Here is a 19,320-nt window from a genome sequence, read left to right on the forward strand (position 1 = left end):
TTGTATAGAGTGAACAAATAATGCCTGGAAGCAGCCATTTTTAAAATGATACAGCAAAAAAATAGAAAGTAGCTCATATGCTGTCTATCTCTGGAGAACTTACATGAAAGGAAGAAACCACAATGTGTTGGAGTTGCCATTAAGCAGCTTTTTTGTTACTTGCAGTGAACTGAAATGTTTGGGAAAGAGACTGCTTGACTCTCAAACCTCCCGTATAAAGATGCCACGTTTTATACCTGCGTTCAGTGGGAGAAGTATCTGATGGGTATTTTTGTAAGTATTCAAAGACAGTGCATTGGAAACATGAAAAGCAGACTGACTTTTCATGAGCTGTGATGAATAAATGATTACATTTTATTGCCCAAAGCCAGGAATTTCTCTTATGTAGTGGAGCGAGAGGTCAAGGGCAAAATATCAGTTACTTCTTAATCAAGAATAGAATATCTCCTCCACTGGCATTTTTTTTTTTTCTTTTTTGACAGAGTCTTGCTGTGTCACCCGGGCTGGAGTGCAGTGGTGCGATCTCAGCTCACTTCAGCCTCCATCTGCCGGGTTCAAGCAATTCTCCTGCCTCAGCCTCCTGAGTATCTGGGACTATAGGCTCGCACCACACATCAAGCTAATTTTTGTATTTTTAGTAGAGATGGGGCTTCACCATGTTGGCCAGGATGGTCTCAATCTCTTGACCTCATGATCCGCCTACCTCAGCCTCCCAAAGTGCTGGGATTACAGGCATGAGCCACCATACCTGGCCCACTGGCATTTAATAAAAGATGAATTTTTTAAAATATGTGAAGCCTAAGTAATCATCTTAAATGACAATTACAGTGAAAGGAAATATGATCTTTGGTTAAAAAAAAAAAAAGTTCAATAGAAAAGGCTGGGAATGTGAGTGCCAGTTTTCCGCTGAGTTCTACCACTTGCTTTGTATGCATCTTTAGATAAATCAAGTAAGTTTTTTTTGCTTGAATTTCTTTACATTTTAAATATGATCAATAACACTTGGTCTCTCTCAATTCTTGCTCTTAGGATGATAAATAGGTCAAGCACTTTGAGTATCTTTGAAAAGAAACAGTATTGAAGTGTCATGGATGTGTGTATCATTAGTACTATGCTTCCACTTACATTAGGATAAGATAACACTGCCCTTTATTGTCAACACAGGTTAGAACATTGACCAATCATCACAATGATATTTAGAGAAAATAAAATTTGTTCATTTGAAATCCAAGTTGTGGTCAAAGATCCTTTTGCTTTGAGTGACATAATTACTTGCTAAATTTAATCAAGGATTATGCCAAAACTATTGTAGATGCATCTGCCAAAATAGTCGTTCGTATTTTGTTAGCTAGCTAAATGAATTCTAGAGATGACAATTACTAAACAGTAAGAGTAGAACTGTAATATAGTTGCAGAGTTTATTCAGGGATTGTGGCCTCCTGCCTCCACTCCCAAACTCAGTCTTGCTCAGGGTTCTTTGCCTCAGCCCTAACATCCATTCAATCTGCAAGCCAGCAAAAGTAGTCATGATAAAAATGGCATTACTAACATATCTGGAGGTATTTTTAGCTTATAAGGTCTTGTACAAATATATCTGTCCACTTGACCTTTAGAATCTCAATGAATTGTAGGTTTGAGAATATAAGCCTGATGATAAAAACTCCCTCATTTTCCAGTACAACAGTCTAACAGACTACAGATTACTGAAAGTAAGGCTGAGGGAAAGGAATCAGTTGGAACTAGTTTGGAATAATGTGAAAAATTGGGTTCATTCTTGATCTGTTTGATTTTGTTGTTCATGAATTTTAGCAGAATCATTTTTACTGGTTTCTGTGGTTTTGCCTAGCACAGAAAAATAATGTTATTACGTTGATATAAGACCATGTTTTTTTTCTGATCCATGTGCCAAAAAGAAAGATGGTCAAGGGAACTTAGCATAAAAGCAAAAAGGTTTGTGAAATAACAAAGCCTAAAATCTCAGCCTAATATGATATGGAAGTGAAGAGAGGGGAGAGCTGTTTGCTTCGGAAACAGTTTAGGAGTCACTGGCTAGGGTTTCCTTCTGTGGTCAGTAAACAGAGCAAGAAAAAATGAGCAAAAAGTTGAATGGAGGATACAGTCAGAGAACTGGAGGTTTGAATTAGTGATTTTGGAAAATGAATTTTATATTAATGATATGGTCAAAGATATCACTATGGGAGCCGAGTGTGAGTACGATTCTGGACTGGTTGGTCATGTGGGTACTGATGACAGCCAGCATGATGAAAGACTGTGGTTCAGATGACAGTGTATCCAGTGAATCTGCGAATTTCCTGTTTGTTGGTAAATAAGGGAAAATAATTTCATAGCTGATTAATACTGATAATATCTAACATGTTAGATATGGCATAATATATGAAACACAACTTTAAATGATTTCCAGGTATTATTTCATTAATGTTCTCAATAATCCTATGAATTAGGTAATATTATTTTTCGCATTACAAAATGAAGACATGACGGTACAGGGTGGTCCAATAATTTGATGAAGGTTTCAGGGCTAATAAGAGGCAGAGAGCTTGGATCTGAGTCCAGAGAGCTTGGATCTGAGTTTCAGAGCCGCTCTTGTGTTTATCCAACTATGGTATAATGCACAAACCTCCAAGGAGGCTTTTTATTCAAAGAGCCTGTAGGAGTAATGATCTGACAGTGAGAGCCATCTGATCCTGGCTCTCAGGTATGTGGATATGAGAAAGCCAGGCACAAATTGGAAGAAGAGGGCTACAGGAAGGTGGTGTCCTCAGAGAGTAAATCAAGTTTTGGAATAAAAACAATAATGTAGAGGAAAAGATTCCCCAAATTATGGGATATAGAGGTGTTTGCTTGTTCCTAGAGACATGTAGAAAGGGTATGGAATGTGGAAGATGTATAGGTCCTAGGTCAAGGCTTGGACAGGGCACTGGTGTTGTGATTAAACAGTTGTGGGTTTTACACTGATGTATGACCAACGGATGAGGGATAAAATCCACTCGCTCATGGAACTGCATCCACCCATGAAGGCACTTTTTCCGAATTCATATAAAAGTTCTATAGAGGACAGCAGGAACCCTGAAGAATTTGCAATTTGTGCATTAAATGATGAAAAACAAGACATGTGTTTTAATGGGTTTAAGCTCAGGTGTCTCTTTGAGGAGGGAAGATATTGGGCTCAACAGCCAAGGGACTTGTCCCCTTGGAGTGAGATGCTGATGGGCCCGGACACTGCTCATTCCCTCTACTGTGCTGTGAGGCTGATGGTGGACCAATTGCTGAGAATTCATCTGAGCCACACTAGTCCAAAGCCCAGAACTCAACCTCTACGGCTTCCCCTCCCTTCCTGCTCTGTATCTGATCCCTTACCAACCTGAAATTTTCTCCTGTGTGTTCCTTTCCTTCATCTCCTCCTACTGCACTAGTAAGCTTCTATATCTGTCCCTCTCCAATCCATCCTTTATGTTACAGTCAAAGGTATAACTCACACGTTAATACTCCCTCCTTCTTAAATAGCCTATTGGTACTGACCCTTTTATTTCTGTGACCTTCATATTCCATCTTGTGAGGGTGATGAGTATCTCCTTCCCTCTTTCTACTCTAGCCACTCTGCAACTCTCAGTCCCTCACATTTGCCATGTTCCTCCCACCACATTTCCTTTGCATATTCTGTTCTGCATATGAGAATGTACTTTTTTCCTCTTTTCACTTAGGTTATTCTTACTTATCTTTCAGATGTCAGTTCAAGATTTACGCCCTCCAGGAGGCCTTCCCTGACTTTTCTGAACAGGTCAAGTATCCTATTGTAGACTCTCATAACCCCTCTGTACAGTACCCTCATAGCGCTCATTACAGTTAACATTTGCTTTATGTTCCCCCCACCACCCCCAGTAACACTGCTAGCTCCACTAGGATAGTACCATGTATTATTGCTGCTTATTCTGTCACCAGTGTCTAGTACATGGCCTGCCATACAGTGAGCATGCTTATAACACATACTTGTGAGAACATAATTTAAAGTTGTTCCATTCCACTGGGATCTAATTCTCTGTGGGATACAGAAACTCATTTGAAGAAAAAGCACTTCACCTGGAGCTCGTCATCCTTCACCGTTAAAATTGTGCATCTCTTCCTTGCTGTGCAGATAAATGAGATCTAGACATTAAACACCTTGACAATTCACTGCATGCATGGCACGCACAAAAGCATGCATGTTAATAAAGGCCAATATACTCCTAAGAGGCACAAACAGGAAAATTAGTAAAAGGCAACCAGCTTCCTATGAGAGAAGTCAGACCACAGCAGCTTTCTCTCATGTGTAAGCATCTTGCACAGAAAAACTGTAATCATGCAAAGACGTGGCAGAGCATGGTTACCCTGTACTTGACATAATAGACTCTGATTGAGTGTAGCATGCATTTCAGTTTAACTAGATTTTTGAATGGAGAATGAGTCAACCATGTGGAAAATGGTACTTGGTTTTGGAGTCAAGAAATCTGGATTTGAATTATGGCTCTGGCATTTATTATTTGTGTGACCTTGGGCAAGGAATAGAAAAATTCATGTGCATTGGGCATCTATAGGCATTTTGATAGGCCTGTTATTAACTTACTCCTCTCTTCAACTGTGTAAAGTAGAGATTATCGTTATTCTCATTTTGATGAGGAAATAAGAAAAAAAAGCAAGAACCAGGTCAGAAAATGAGGCTTGTATCTAGGATTGTGACTCAAAATTCAAACTCTGTCACATTTTGTTGGCTAGGATGCTTGAGATCTTAGAATCCACCTTCCATTGTGTGTAAACAGGCATGATGATGATGTCTTTAGGAGAATATGGTTTTGCCATTAAATCAACAGAGCTGTCGAAGTGTAGTTGTTGCTCAGCAAGTTTTAGGATTTAATGAACAAGTAAGGTGAAGTGACTATGAATTATCAAATTTCAATTGCGAAGTACCACCTTCCAAAAATTGTTTAAAATTTGATGTCATTTGTTCCACTACCAAAGTACTGTAAGTATATTATTTTTTCATATATACATATACTTAAAGCAACACAAATGAAACAGCACAGCACAAAAGAATAGGCCAGAGTTTTTAACAATTATTTTTTGAGCTTCTATTTAATCCTGGTCATAGAATTAAAAAATCTGAACTTCAAGAATAAATTTAGTAATTTTAGGACATTTTTAAGGTCTTGGAACTTTTTCCACTTCTTCTTTTCTTTAATGCTAAATTATGAGATAATTTATTTGTCAAATGAGGATTTGCCTTGATATTATTCATTGAAAAAACGGATAGCCTCGTATTTTTTAAAAATTGTTTGGAATTAAATACCTCAGTCAGGAAGCAAGCAATGATTTCTCAACAAAAGATCTGAAATGTTAATAATAATTAATATATATTACTATAATTTATCCTCCATATTAAAGATTTTTTTCCTTTACCTATATTGAAGGCATTAAATACTTACATTTTGGAACCAGGTTCATTGTATTTTTCTAATATCAGCAGTATGAAATTTTGCTAACAATATAGTGTTAATACATTGCAAATATCACATTTCTATATAATACTTTAAATGAACATTTCTACTGGTAATCGAAAAATTTAACCCCCTGATGTAGACCAGTGGCAAAGAAACTTAAAGTAAAAAGTCTGAACTATTAAATATTTTGAAAGAATTGTAATTGTAATATTTTCAAGTTCATATTTTGCACGTCAGTCCAAGGCCCTTAGAAAACAAGTGGAGGACTGGTACCTGGTTTCTGAATTGTCCTGGAAGGGAGTTTTCATATTATAATGATCCAAAAATGTAATGCAATTGTAATTCAAAATAAAATATTCACAGTGCATGCCTCTCTAGGCATTGTTAGAGACAAGTTTCTATACTCAGTAGACCCAAGTGGATGATTAGAGATGGGGCTCTAGTGGCCACAGAATTCAAAAACAGCACCCAAACAGAGTGTAATGTGGACAGCTGATATCTGCCTCAGTTGCCACATATGGCCCACATCATCTAAGATTATTTGATTTCAGCCTTAAATCAAGCAAACACATAAAAAAAAAATAAATGAGCTGATATACCACATGGTAAGGGAATGTGTGAAACAAAAACTTTATCTTTTGTAGATTAAAATCCAATTTGGGTAATTTTTAAAACATGATAACACAAAAGCATTCATAATTAGTAAACTCATTTGTAAACCTTATCACACATCTCTAAGTTTTTAAGACTGTTTCTTATAACAGCCTATGTTTATCAGTTGACAAAATACTTTTTACATTTAATTATGACAACTATTCCTAGGAAATGGATGGTGGGTGTTAGGATATCCATCACATTTTCTCTAATTCTTTTTAGTTTTCCAATTGAAAACAGCCTTTTCTTGATATCTTTTAATCAATTTTTTTTTTAAAAAAATGTGCCTAGGAATACAGAGGTTATCTGGAGATACGATTATGTGATCTGAATTGGATTCACTATACTTATACTAACAATTCCAATGTTTTTACAATTTTTTGCTCATATTTAAACTGCCTTAACTGACGCATGTCTTTGTCAGTATCTCTTTTATAACACAGTTACAGCATGATGATAAGTATTATGAAAACAAAATGAATACACTGTTAAGAAGAATGACTACTCAATTTTGATTCTTAAATTCCTTTTTATGATATTGCAAGTCCTAGTCTTTCATAGTTGCTCCTATTGCCTATATATTTATTTTATTGACTTTGCCATGTCATATACGATTGTTTTCTGTTTAATTATTCATGTTTCTAGTTTATAATCTATTCATATTATTTCTTATGAGACATAAAAATGATTATTACATGAAAAATGATATGGTCATCTAGCTTATTGCAAGGTACTAGATTTTTTTCAAGCATTATCTTACTTTTAAACTCCATGGGAGTCACCTTAAAACAATGCATATTGAAATATAAACACCGTATTTGTAGTACCATTTATTGGCCTGGGTACAACAAAGAGACAATAATGACTTAGTAATTTAAACATGGAAAATTTAACATAAAAATTATTAAACAATGATAAGGGAACAACTATAAACATGAAAACAGGGAGAGTAGTTAAGGAAGGACAAATTTGGAAAGAGGCTTATGACCACACTGAAGAAGGTGTAATTGCTGACCACTGGATGGCAGAGACATTTGGTAAGTTGCTTCCTGCAGAGCTGGTCCACAGTCACCAGGCGAAGTAGGCACAATTCTCTAGGACACAGGTGATCTTAGGCTAAGAAGTGGGAGTGTAGAAAGTCTCAGCATCAAAACCCAGAACTTTTCTATTTGTGGCTTGGGTTGGGTGGCTCTGGGCTATAGAGGAAGGTCACGCCACAAGCTTGCTGATTATCAGCTCCACAGTACCCCCTACATTCATACCACTCAGGGTTAAAGTGACCTTGTGGGCAGCAGTTAATACAGCTAGGGCGCAGGTCAGATTTTTCTGGGGCTTCCCACTATGCCATTGTTTCCTGTAGAAAACACACTGTGAAAACTGTACCCTCTAAGCCCTCGACACTGGTGAAAATCACATGGAATAGACAGTGGGAAAAAACGTGCACTACTAGGAGGGAAGCCTCTGCCTTCTTGAAGTGTCTTTTTACTGCCCTCTACTTAGCTTAGCATCATGATAGCCAAAAAAGAAAAAAATAAAGATGAAGGGCCTAGATTTATTTTCACAGGGAAGGCAACCAGGGATGAATTTGGAGCTATGAGGCATTATCAATAACTGCCACATGCCACAATTAGTTTTAAATTTATTTTACTTGTTTACATTTTAGAGATAGGGTTTTGCTATGTTGTCTAGCATGAAGTGTGTTGGCACAATCATAGCTCATTCTAGCCTTGAACTTCTAGGCTTCAGTGCTATTCCTGCCTTGGCATGAGAGAATAGCACTGGTCTTGAGGTTGGGCAAGAAGCTTACCCTTTCTCAACTTTGGTGTGTTCCTTTGTAAAATAAGATAGTTTTATAAAATCAACAATTCCACATTTCAATAGAAGAACTCCTGATACTCCATGGAAATTATACCGCTTTTGGACTTTCTACCGATTCTTTAACCAGACTGCTTCACCACTTACCATAGTGAGGTCCCTGTGAGGGAAAGTGATCATGGAGGTCAAGTTGTAACTTTGAGTTGGGTCTAGCTACGCATGGACAGACTATTGACAAAAGACTCTCTCTCTCTTGCTTTCATACAGCTTCAGGAGCTATGGTTCTGTTCCTTATAAGGTTTTGTTTGAAGAATATTTCTTCCAGATATAAATAAATAAGAAACAATAAATTAAAAGACATCTATGGCTCCTTCCTACTGCGAATTTCTACAGTTGCAAGTTTCAATTGTATTATATAGTTAATTTGTACGATTATTTTTATTGCACTACTTATCCTGTTAGGCCTGACCTTAGCCCAGAGTTTGTGTTCTTCCCGACTTTTCTCCAAGCATTTGCACCTCCACTACCTGCACAAGTCATGGTTTTGTTTGCTTCCTTGCTCTTGGATGTGACTCTGATCTCTGATTCTTGGACATCTGGTTAGTTCTGGTCAGTACCCACCCTGGACCAGCCCCAGAGATTACATAGGAATGGATTCTAACATCTGCTGTGCTTCTATGCATTCCTAGTTGGCTATGCTCCTGAGGACAAACAGAGTGATGAGGATAGAACAGAAAGTTACGGGCATTATATTAGATTAAGAACCATTAGATAAAACAAGAGATTATTGCAAATTAGGATGGTGAAGATGGGACAGGCACTGTAGCTCACGCCTGTAATCCTAGCACTTTGGGAGGCCAAGGAGGTTGGATCACTTGACGTCAGGAGTTCAAGACCAGCCTTGCCAACATGGCAAAACCCAGTCTCTACTAAAAGTTTGAAAATTAGCCAGGCATAGTGGCCCATGCCTGTTGTCCCAGCTACTCAGGAGGCTGAGGCAGGGGAATTGCTTGAACCCAGGAGGCAGAGTTTGCAGTGAGCCAAGATCATGCCACTGCACTCCAGCCTGGGCAACAGAGCGAGACTCCATCTCAAAAAAAAAAAAAAAAAAGAGAAAGAAGAAGATGGTGGAGATGGGTTTAAGAGTAAGGAAAGCAATAAGCAATAGATGCCTATAATCTCTGAACACTCTTCATTACCATAGATGCCCCTTGTTTAACCTTGTCACTTCTCGTGTACACTGCACTGGTCATCAGCATACCTTTCAACCCTTCCTATAGACAAATAACTGCCCATACAGCTCATTTAGGCCATGGACAGTTTTGGCAGCCTTGGATGCTAAATGCAACTGAATTCACCTACCTTTCTACACCATCCATGGCTTCTGAATCTCCCCCATGAAGACACTCCATATCTTGCATGCATCTTTTTCATGTCTGTGATGGGACTGCAGTGGTTAAGAATTTGACTGCAACAAGATGTGATCCCTTATCATAACAAGGAAGGTATTTACTACAAGTTGATAGCAGGACCCACCGCTTATCTTTCAGCTAGAAATAGATATATTTGACAAAACATCTACGTAATACTCCGTACCAGATTATAGTCATGTGCTGTATAACAACATTTTGGTCAATGACAGATCACAAATATGACAGTGGTCCCGTAAGATTATAATGCCATAATACCATATTTTCATTGTACCTGTCCTTTGTTTAGATATGTATAGAATATATACATATCTAAAGAAATTTCACAAATAAATACTATTGTGTTACAATTGCCTATAATATGTAGTACAGTAATATGCTGTGCAGGTTTGTAGCCTGGGAGCAATAGGCTATGCCATATAACCTAGGTGTATAGCAGGCTGTACCATCTAGGTTTGTGTAAGTATGCTCTACGTTGGTCACAGGCCAATGAATTACCTAACAATATATTTCTCAGAATGCATCCCCATCATGAAACAATACATAACTCTATATGAACATATTAGGTTTGGTGGAAATTTTGCTTTTTAGGAGGTATTATTTAGGGTCTTTTCTACCTTTTATAGGAGGTATTATTTAGGGTTTTTCAGAAGAGACTCCACAACATTTATAAATAAAATAGAATGCTTTTCTCTCTTACCTAATAGTCCGGGGTGCCAGGTAGACATTTCTCCACAAGGCCATCTAGGGACTCAAATGTGTGGTGCATTTCTGCTGCTTCTGCCACAAATGCTGTGAGGCTTCCATCTCTGGGTCTAGGGAATTTATTCCAGCAAATTTCTTTACAGGATGAAAGATATCTCATCGGCGCCAGGGAGGTGGGAAGAGAACACGGAGGTGAGGCACCATTTTAAAAGATTTGAAATGGAAGCTGTGACGTGACTGTGGATCATCCCTCTCATTCATGGCTACGTACAGTTGTAAGTCTCTACACTTATGGCCACACAGCTCAACTAAAAGGGATGGATGTGGGAAGTTCTGTTAATAAAAAGAGGAAGGGGAGAATCAATAACTTAATAGTAGGGGACAATAACATTCAATTTAATATATACATTGAATCACGGAATACTTCACCATAACCACTAAAAGATACCCACACATGCACACATACCCACATGCATACTACTCATATCGATATCTATCTATATAAGATATATATTAATATATCATGTGTATATATAATATGTATCATAGCTGAAAGTAAAGGGAAACATCCTAAAGTACTGCTCAGCTCCATGAATGCCCTAAGCACTTCTTATAGACGTAGAGAAGAGCTCAGAAGACTAAGACTAGCATGATGTTTAGAAGGCAAACTAAATATATGGAACTAGAATAAAAACTTATTTTGAGAAGACAGAGCTAAATATTCTTGTGTAAACTTTTTGAGGCTGTTTTAGTGAGGGTTTCTGTTTGTATACAGCAAACTCTAACTGCACCTAGCACATGAAAGCTGATTAGAATTATTAAAAGACTCTCCAGGGCTTGTAGATGTAACAGCACCCTGGGAGGGTTTGAAAATAGGCATACATTAAGAAGACAGTTTCAGGTCGAGATATAAGAAATACAGCAACCATCTTCACCAGGAGAAACATGGCTAGCTAGGATGAAGTCTCCGCTGTTGTGGGACTATTGTAAATGAATTATAACTTTCCCTTTGTCTTTGGCTTATTGTCTCCAGATGTAAAGTCTTAGGTGGGAGTATATGATTAGCTAAGACTTGATGACATGTCCTGTGGTCTGGGTGCCTCTGTGACACAACTGGGGCAATTTCTCTTGCCAAGACTACACATAATGGAGACTCCCCAAAACTCAGAAGGGAGGTAAGAGGCAAATTAAACATTTTTTTAAGTCTACTACAGATCCTGGCAAAGGCTTTCTAGTTTGATTTTATAGCCAGGGGTGATCTGGCTCCAAATCCTATCTCTCTGGAATTATGGCTTCTGCAGGTTTAATAAATCACCTCTTACTAGTTTAATTCAGGAGCCTCTTCTCTTACACCAAGAAACTGACATGTCCATAACCAAACTAAATATGTTCTCACAAATTGTTTTATTCCTCTTATTCTCTATCTCTATGAAAAAACACTATTTTTAATTGATGCAAACAGTTATTGAATCTTCTCTTTCTCTTCCTCAATCTCATAACTGCCATGAACATCATTTTGGTTGTCAAGATCTACTAATTCTATGCTCAAGTCTTGCTTCTTTCTCTCTGCTCTTTTCTACCCTTACCCTCCCTGTCTTAGCTTAGGCCCTACATATTGTGTCTTTTCATGAACTGATGATGGCCTATGGATCAGTTATGTCATACCATATTTGTCTCCTTGGTGTTTAGTAGTTGGGATGTAGTATCATTATTGAATAGACATATTTTAAAATTCCACTGGAAAGGAGACACAATCTTGGATAGATGACTTTAAATATATGTGCATCTGTGCCTGCATTCACTATAATCATTATGACTTAGATAAGATGTAAAATAGATTTAATGACTAAAATATATGAGCAATATATGGCAATTTATATGTGAATTACTGTTTGAAGTATAGGTGAAAATATCAGTGGGACATTTTAAAATCTTCTATACACAGTCATGTGTTCAATATAGAGCCAATATTTGAATGAGTCAAAGTAGCTGTGGCTACTTGAGCTGGTTACTCAGCTATTCCTGTGCTTTCCTTCTTTTGCCTTTCTTTGTTCCACCTTATTTTACCCCAATTTTAAGACTCTTGATAATTAAGTATGCAAAACAGAGTTCAAAATCTAAGTTACATTTTCTGCGGATATTTTAAATTAATAATGGGAATGGAAATGTATCACTCAATACACTCTAATTTCAGTATTTTTTTTTTTTAAAGTTAGCATTTGCAACTATTAGGTCAATGTTAGTTCATTAAGAATAACCTTTCCAAAAACAATGAACTCATTTCATATGAGTGTGTATTAGTCCATTTTTATAATGCTGTGAAGAAATACCCAAGACTGGGTAATTTATAAAGAAAAAGAGGTTTAAGGGACTCACAGTTCCACATGACTGGGAAGGCCTCACAATCATGGCAGAAGGCGAAGGAGGAGCAAAGGCACGTCTTACATGGTATCAGGCAAGAGAGTGTGAGCAGGGGAACTGCCCTTAATAAAACCATCAGATCTCATGACCTGTATCCATTATCATGAGAATAGGATGGGGAAAACCTGCACGCATGATTCAGTTAACTCCCAGGGGGTCTCTCCCATGACATGTGGGGATTAAGGGAGCTACAATTCAAGATGAGATTTGGGTGGGACACAGACAAACCACGTCAGAATGCAATGACAATTTTTGTACAGTAAGCTGGAGGTAATCTAGAGGTACTTATCTGAGGCTTGGTTAAAAAAAAAAGGGCTATGGTTTATTTATATTAAATAATTTTAACAAACAAATTAACATACAAATAATTAGGAAGGTATTACACACTAAATTTATGTGCAATTTTTTAAATTAAAGTTTTTCATGAGTTTTCATTCATGATCACAGCTTTCTTATTTTAAATAATGGATGTTATATTTGAAGTGACTACACGCAATTGCTAATCAGGACTTTCATTTTGCTTTCTTAAAATTGTAAAAGACCATGATTGTATGGTTCAGTCCAGAAGGTGATAAATAATTTAAAATCATTTATTAAAGTGTTAAACATTTTACAAACGGGATTATACTTAAAGAATATAAAACTCTCCATTTTTTATTGATAAAGGTAATATTGAAAATTTTCAAAACACAAATGGATTTCAAATTCAATATTGCCTTTAAAAAATTTAAAATACTTTATTTCCAGCTTCACTGAGATACAACTAAAGTACAATAAGCCACATATCTATGAAGTATACAACTTGAAAAGGTTTTTATATATGTATACACCAAAAAAACTATCACTACTATTAAGAAAATGAACATATCAATGACTGTAAATCCTATTTATGCATCTTTATAACCCATCTCTCTTTCCTCCATGTCTTCAGGCAACCACTAATTTACTTTCTGTTTCTACAGATTAGGTTTCATTGTCTAAAATAAAATCATACATGAAAGTAAAATCATACAGTATTCCCTCACTCAGCATAACTAGGGATTCATTCTTCTTGTTTAATCTATTAATAATTTATTACTTTTATTGCTCAGTAGTATTCTATAGCAGGAGTATATTTTCTTTATGCATTCACCTGTTAATGTACATATAGATTATTTCTAGGTTTTTGTCTACCACATATAAAATTGTTATAAACATTCATTTACATATCTTTGTGTAAATATATGCTTTTACTTGTCTTGGATAAATGTCTAGATCACATTATAGGTATATGCTTAAGCTGCCAATTATTTTTCAAAGTGGCTATACTATTTTATATGTCCACCTGCAGTATATAAAAGTTGAAGTTCCTCCAATCCTAGGTAATATTTGGTATGGTAATTCTTTTTAATTTTATCAATTCTAATAAGTATATAGTGTTTTACCATTGTGGTTTTAATTTGCATTATTTTAATGATTAACGATATTCAGAATATTTTTATATTCTTATTTGATATTCACATAATTTTTCTGAAGTATCTGTTCAAATATTGAACACATTTTTATTGGACTCTTCATTTACTAATTATTGAGTTTTGAGCTTTCCATGTAATCCAGATACAAATCAATTGCTGGGTTTATATTTTGTCAATATTTTCTTCTGTGCCTTTCTTTTTCATTTTCTTAATACTAATTGGATTTGTAGTTAAAAATTTTGTCACAAAGGAAATGCCAAGCCCAGATATCTTCACTACTAAATAGAGTTAATAATGCATGTAGAAGTAAAATATATGAAAACAAAGGAACAAAAGCAGGGGGAGAGGAAGTGGAAGAATTCTGTTACAAAGGTCTTACACAATAGGGAAAGTAGAATGAAATTACTTGAAGGTATACTTTCTTATATAAGGCATAGTTTTTGCTTCCTGTATTTTAAATAAAAGATACAAATATGCTAAATGTGAAAGTTTGTGAAAAAATATTTCATGCTTACATTAATCAAAAGAAAGATGGAATGTCTATATTCATATAAGAAAATGTAGACTTTAGAACAAGGAATGTTTTATGGGATAAAGAGGGTCTTTTATGACAAAGTCATTAATTCATAAAAAATCATTACAAATCTAAATTTGTATACACATAATAATAGAGCTTTAAGATTTATGAAAAAAAACATGACAGAAATGAAACATAAGAATAAATTCACAGTTATAGTCAGATACTTCAACACTCCTCTCTCAATAATTGATAGAACAAGTAGACAGAAAATCAATAAGAATATAGGAGATTTGAACAAGGTTAACAACATGACATTTATAGGACACCCCACCATAAAACAGCAGAATAATATCTTTTCAAGTGAAAACGGCAATTTTTGAAGGCATAATTTTATGGGTCATAAAATATAGGTATCAATAAATTTAAAATAATTCAAGTATGTTTTCTGAAAAAATTGAATTAAATTAGTAATCAACAGCAAAGTGATTTCTAGAAAATCTATAAATATTTGAAAACTTAATAACCTACTTCTAAGTAACACAGGGACCAAAATAAAACGTACAAAGTAAACGAAAAATTATTTGAATTAAACAAAAGTGAAAACACTGTATAGCAACATTTGTAGGATATAACTTAAGCAGTGTTCAGAAAACTTTATAGCATTAAACACTCAGAAAAGGTGAAAGATCTCAAATCAATGATCTTAGCTTTAACCTAAACTAAAAAAGAAGAGTAAATCATATCCAACAAAAGCAGAAGAATAAGTAATAATTATAAATATGTAATAGTAATTAATAAATATAATAAAGATGAAAATAAAATATACAGAGATACCTTGAAGATATTGCAGGTTTCATTCCAGACTACTGTAATAAAGTGAATATTACCATAAAGTAAGTCTCATGAATGTTTTGGTTTCCCAGTGCACATAAACATTACATTTACACAATAGTGTAGTCTATTTAAAGTATACAAAACATTGTATCCAAACACATGTGCATACCTTAGTTAAAAATACATTTTTTTTTTTCTGAAAATGGCTACCAATCATCTGAGACTTCAGGCAATCCTGATATTTTTGATGGTGGACATTCTTGCCTTGATGTTAATAGCTACTGACTAATCAGGGTAGTGGTTGCTGAAGGTTAGAGTGGCTGTGGCAACTTTTTAAAATAAAGGAACAATGAAGTTTGCTGCATCAATCAACTTTTCCTGTCATAAAAATATTTATGTACCATGCAATGCTATTTGAGAACATTTGACCCACAATAGAACTTTTTTCAAAATTGGAGCTAATACTCTTAAACCCTGCTGCTGATTTATCAACTAAGTTTATGAAATATTCTAAATCATTCATTGTCATTTCAGCAAGGTTCAGAGCGTCTTCTCCAGGACCAGATTCCATCTCAAGAAACCATTCTTTGCTCATCTATAAGAATCTACTCCTCATCTGTTCAAGTTTGATCACGAGGTTGAAATACTCCAGTTGCATCTTCAGATTCCTCTTCTAATTCTCTTGCTATTTCCACCAGGCCTGCAGTTATTTCCTCCACTAAAGTTTTGAACTCCTCAAAGTCATCATAAGGGTTGAAATAAACTTCTTCCAAACTCCTGTTACTGTTGATATTTTGACCTCCTCCCATGAATTATGAATGTTCTTAATGACATCTAGGATTGTGACTCTTTACCAGGTTCTTAGTTTATTTTGCCCAGGTCTTTCAGAAGAATCACTATCTACGGCAACTATAGCCTTCTGAGTTTCTTTTTTCTTTTGTTTTGGCAAGGTCTCATTTTGTTCCCAGGCTGGAGTGCATTAATCCTCAAACTCCTCGGCTCAAGCAATCCTCCTGCCTCAGCCTCCCCTGTGCTAGGACTACAGCCACATGTCATTACACCTGGTACATTAGTCTGTTCTTGGATTGCTATAAAGAAAAACCTGAGGTTGGGCAATCTATAAAGAAAAGGGTTTATTTTGGCTCACACTTCTGCAGACTACACAGGAAGCATGGTGCTGGCATCTGCTTCTAGTGAGACCTCAAGGAGCTTTAATTCCATGGCAGAAAGTGAAGCGGAAGCAGGCATGTCACATGACAAGAGAGGGATCAAGAGAGAGAAGAGGGAGTTCTTGCACACTTTTAAACAACCAGATCTTGCATCAACTCAGAGTGAGAACACACTCATCACCAAGTGGATGGTGACAAGGCATTTGTGTGGGATCCCTGCCCCCATGGTCCAATACCTCCAATACCTTTGGATGTTTGTGCCCTTCAAATCTTATGTGGAAATGTAATCTCCAATGTTGGAGGTGGGGCCTATTAGGCCACCATAAGATTGGAAGGGGCCAGGCATGGTGGCTCATGCCTGTAATCCCAGCACTTTGGGAGGCCGAGGCAGGTGGGTCAAGAGATCAAGAGATCGAGACTATGCTGGTTAACATGGTGAAACCCCGTCTCTACTAAAAAAATAAAAAAAATAAAAAAATTTGGTGGCACAGGCCTGTAGTCCCAGATACTCAGGAGGCAGGAGGCTGAGGCAGGAGAATCACTTGAACCTGGGAGGCAGATGTTGCAGTGAGTGGAGATTGCACCACTGCACTCCAACCTGGGTGACAGAGTGAAACTCCATCTAAAAAAAAAAAAAAAAAAAAAATTGGAAGGGAACAAGCATCCAAACCATATCACCCAGCTAACTTGTTTTTATTTTTTGTAGATGGGGTCTCCTTATATTGCCCAGACTGGTCTTGAACTCCTGGGCTCAAGAGGTCTTCCTGCCTCAGCCTCCTAAAGTTCTGGGATTTCAAGTGTGAGCCCCATTATGCTTGGTCTGAAATTTATTTCTTAAAGAATAAGACTTGAAAGTTAAAATTACGCCTTGATCTATGAGTTGCTTAATGAATGTTCTGTAAGCAGGCATAAAAACAACACTAAATTCTTTGTACAGCTCCATCAGAGCTCTTAGGTAACCAGGTGTTTTGTCAATGAGACATAATATTTTGAAAGAAATATTTTTCTCTGAACAGTAGTTCTCAACAGTGGTCTTACAATATTCAGTAAACCATGCTGTAAACACATATACTGTCACCCAGACTTTTTTTTTTGTCTCATTTATAGACCATAGGCAGAGTAGATTCAGCATAATTATTAAGAGCCCTAGGATTTTCCAAATTGTAAATGAGCATTGGCTTTAATGTCAAGTCATCAGCTACATTAGCCCCTAACAAGAGAATCAGCCTGTCCTTTGTAGCTTTGAAGCCAGACATTGTTTTTGCCTCTTAAGCTATAAAAGTCCTAGATGTGACCTTCCAATGTAAGGATGTTTTATTTAGGTTGAAAATTTGTTGTTTAGTGTAGCCACTTTCATCAATGATCTTAGCTAGATGTTCTAGATAACTTGTAGCAGCTTCTACCTTAGCACTTGCTGCTTCACATTATATTCTAATGTTATAGATATGACTGTTTTCCCCTAAACTTCACAAACCAACCTCTGCTAGCATCAGACTTTTCTTCTGCAGCTTTTTCACCTGTCTTAGCCTTCATAGAATTGAAGACAGTTAGGGCCTTGCTTTGGATTAGGCTTTGGCTGAAGGGAATGTTGTGGCTGTTTCATTTTCTGTTCAGGTCACTAAAAATTTCTCCATATCAGCGTTAGGGCTGCTTTGCTTTCTTATTACTCATGTGTTCACTGGAGTAGATTTTTAATGTCCTTTGAGAACATTTCCTTTGCATTTATAACTTGGCTAATTGTTTGGGACAAGAGGTACAGGTTTTAGCCTATCTTGTCTTTCAACATGTTTCCCTCCGTAAGCTTAATCACTTCTAGCTTTGGATTTAAAATGACTTATATGGAACTCTTCTATTCACTAGAACACTTACAGGCCACTGTAAGGTTATTAGTTGGCCTAATTTCAATATTGTGTCTTGAGGAATAGAGGGCCCCAAGGACAGGGAGAGAGACAAGGAATGGCCAGTCAGTGCAGCCAGTGTGTCAGAATACACCCATTTATTGATTAAGGTTGATGTCTTATATGGGCACAGTTTGAGGTGCCCCAAAACAATGACAATGGTGACATCAGGGACTACTAATCACAGATTACCATAACAGATGTAATAGTCATCACAATGTTTGAAATATCATGAGAATCACCAAAATGTGACACAGAGACATGAAGTGAGCATACGCTGTTGGGAAAATGGTACCTTATGAAACACAAAGTATCGCCACAAATCTTTAATTTGTTAAAAAAAAAAAAATCTGCAAAGTGCAATAAAGTGAAGCTCAATAAAATGAGGTATATGCCTGTAATTATATATAATAATAAAAATAAAAGCAGATAAAAAGAAAACCAATGAAGAAAGTCAGTCAAACTGAAATTTTGATCCCTAAGAAAGTCAACTAAATTAATAAACTTCTAGCCAGACTCATTAGGAAAATTAAAGAATAGACATAAAAGACCAATATCAGAAAAAAGAGGTGATATTAGATCCAACAGACATTGAAAAGATAAAAAAAATTTATATATGAACAAATTTATGCTAACAAATATAACAAGATAAAATGGTTACATGCCTTAAAGACACAAACTACCAAACTCAGCAGAGCTCACTCAAGAAAAAAATAACCTGGATATCTCTAACTGAATTTTAAAATCTTCTCAGAAAGAAAATTTCAGGCACAAATGTCTTCACTGCTGAATTCTACCAACTATTTTCAATTGTGCTTTAACTCTTCCAGAAAATGGAAGAGGAATGAATACTTTCAAACTCACTTTTTAAAGGACTACCTTTCCCTAACACCAAAACTAGATGAAGATATCACAAGAAAAAAAAAGC

The 19,320-nt window shown here is 36.1% G+C and overlaps 1 long non-coding RNA gene across 3 annotated transcripts in view; it reads left to right on the forward strand.

Moving 5' to 3' along the window:
- Positions 1–17,991, forward strand: part of LOC135970388 (uncharacterized) — a 32,804-nt gene extending 14,813 nt beyond the window's left edge. The window contains exons 2-4 of one of the 3 annotated variants that reach the window (XR_012434350.1): positions 3,745–3,799; positions 10,240–10,371; positions 15,860–17,991. This is a non-coding gene — a long non-coding RNA (uncharacterized lncRNA). Of the gene's footprint in view, positions 1–3,744; positions 3,800–10,239; positions 10,372–11,129; positions 11,266–15,859 lie in introns of those variants that run through there. The other 2 variants (XR_010586065.1, XR_012434351.1) reach the window with 2 other exon arrangements.
- The last annotated feature ends 1,329 nt before the right edge of the window (positions 17,992–19,320 follow it).

This window comes from Macaca fascicularis, chromosome 4, assembly GCF_037993035.2.
Source record: "Macaca fascicularis isolate 582-1 chromosome 4, T2T-MFA8v1.1".
In the NCBI taxonomy this organism is placed as follows: Eukaryota; Metazoa; Chordata; class Mammalia; order Primates; family Cercopithecidae; genus Macaca; species Macaca fascicularis.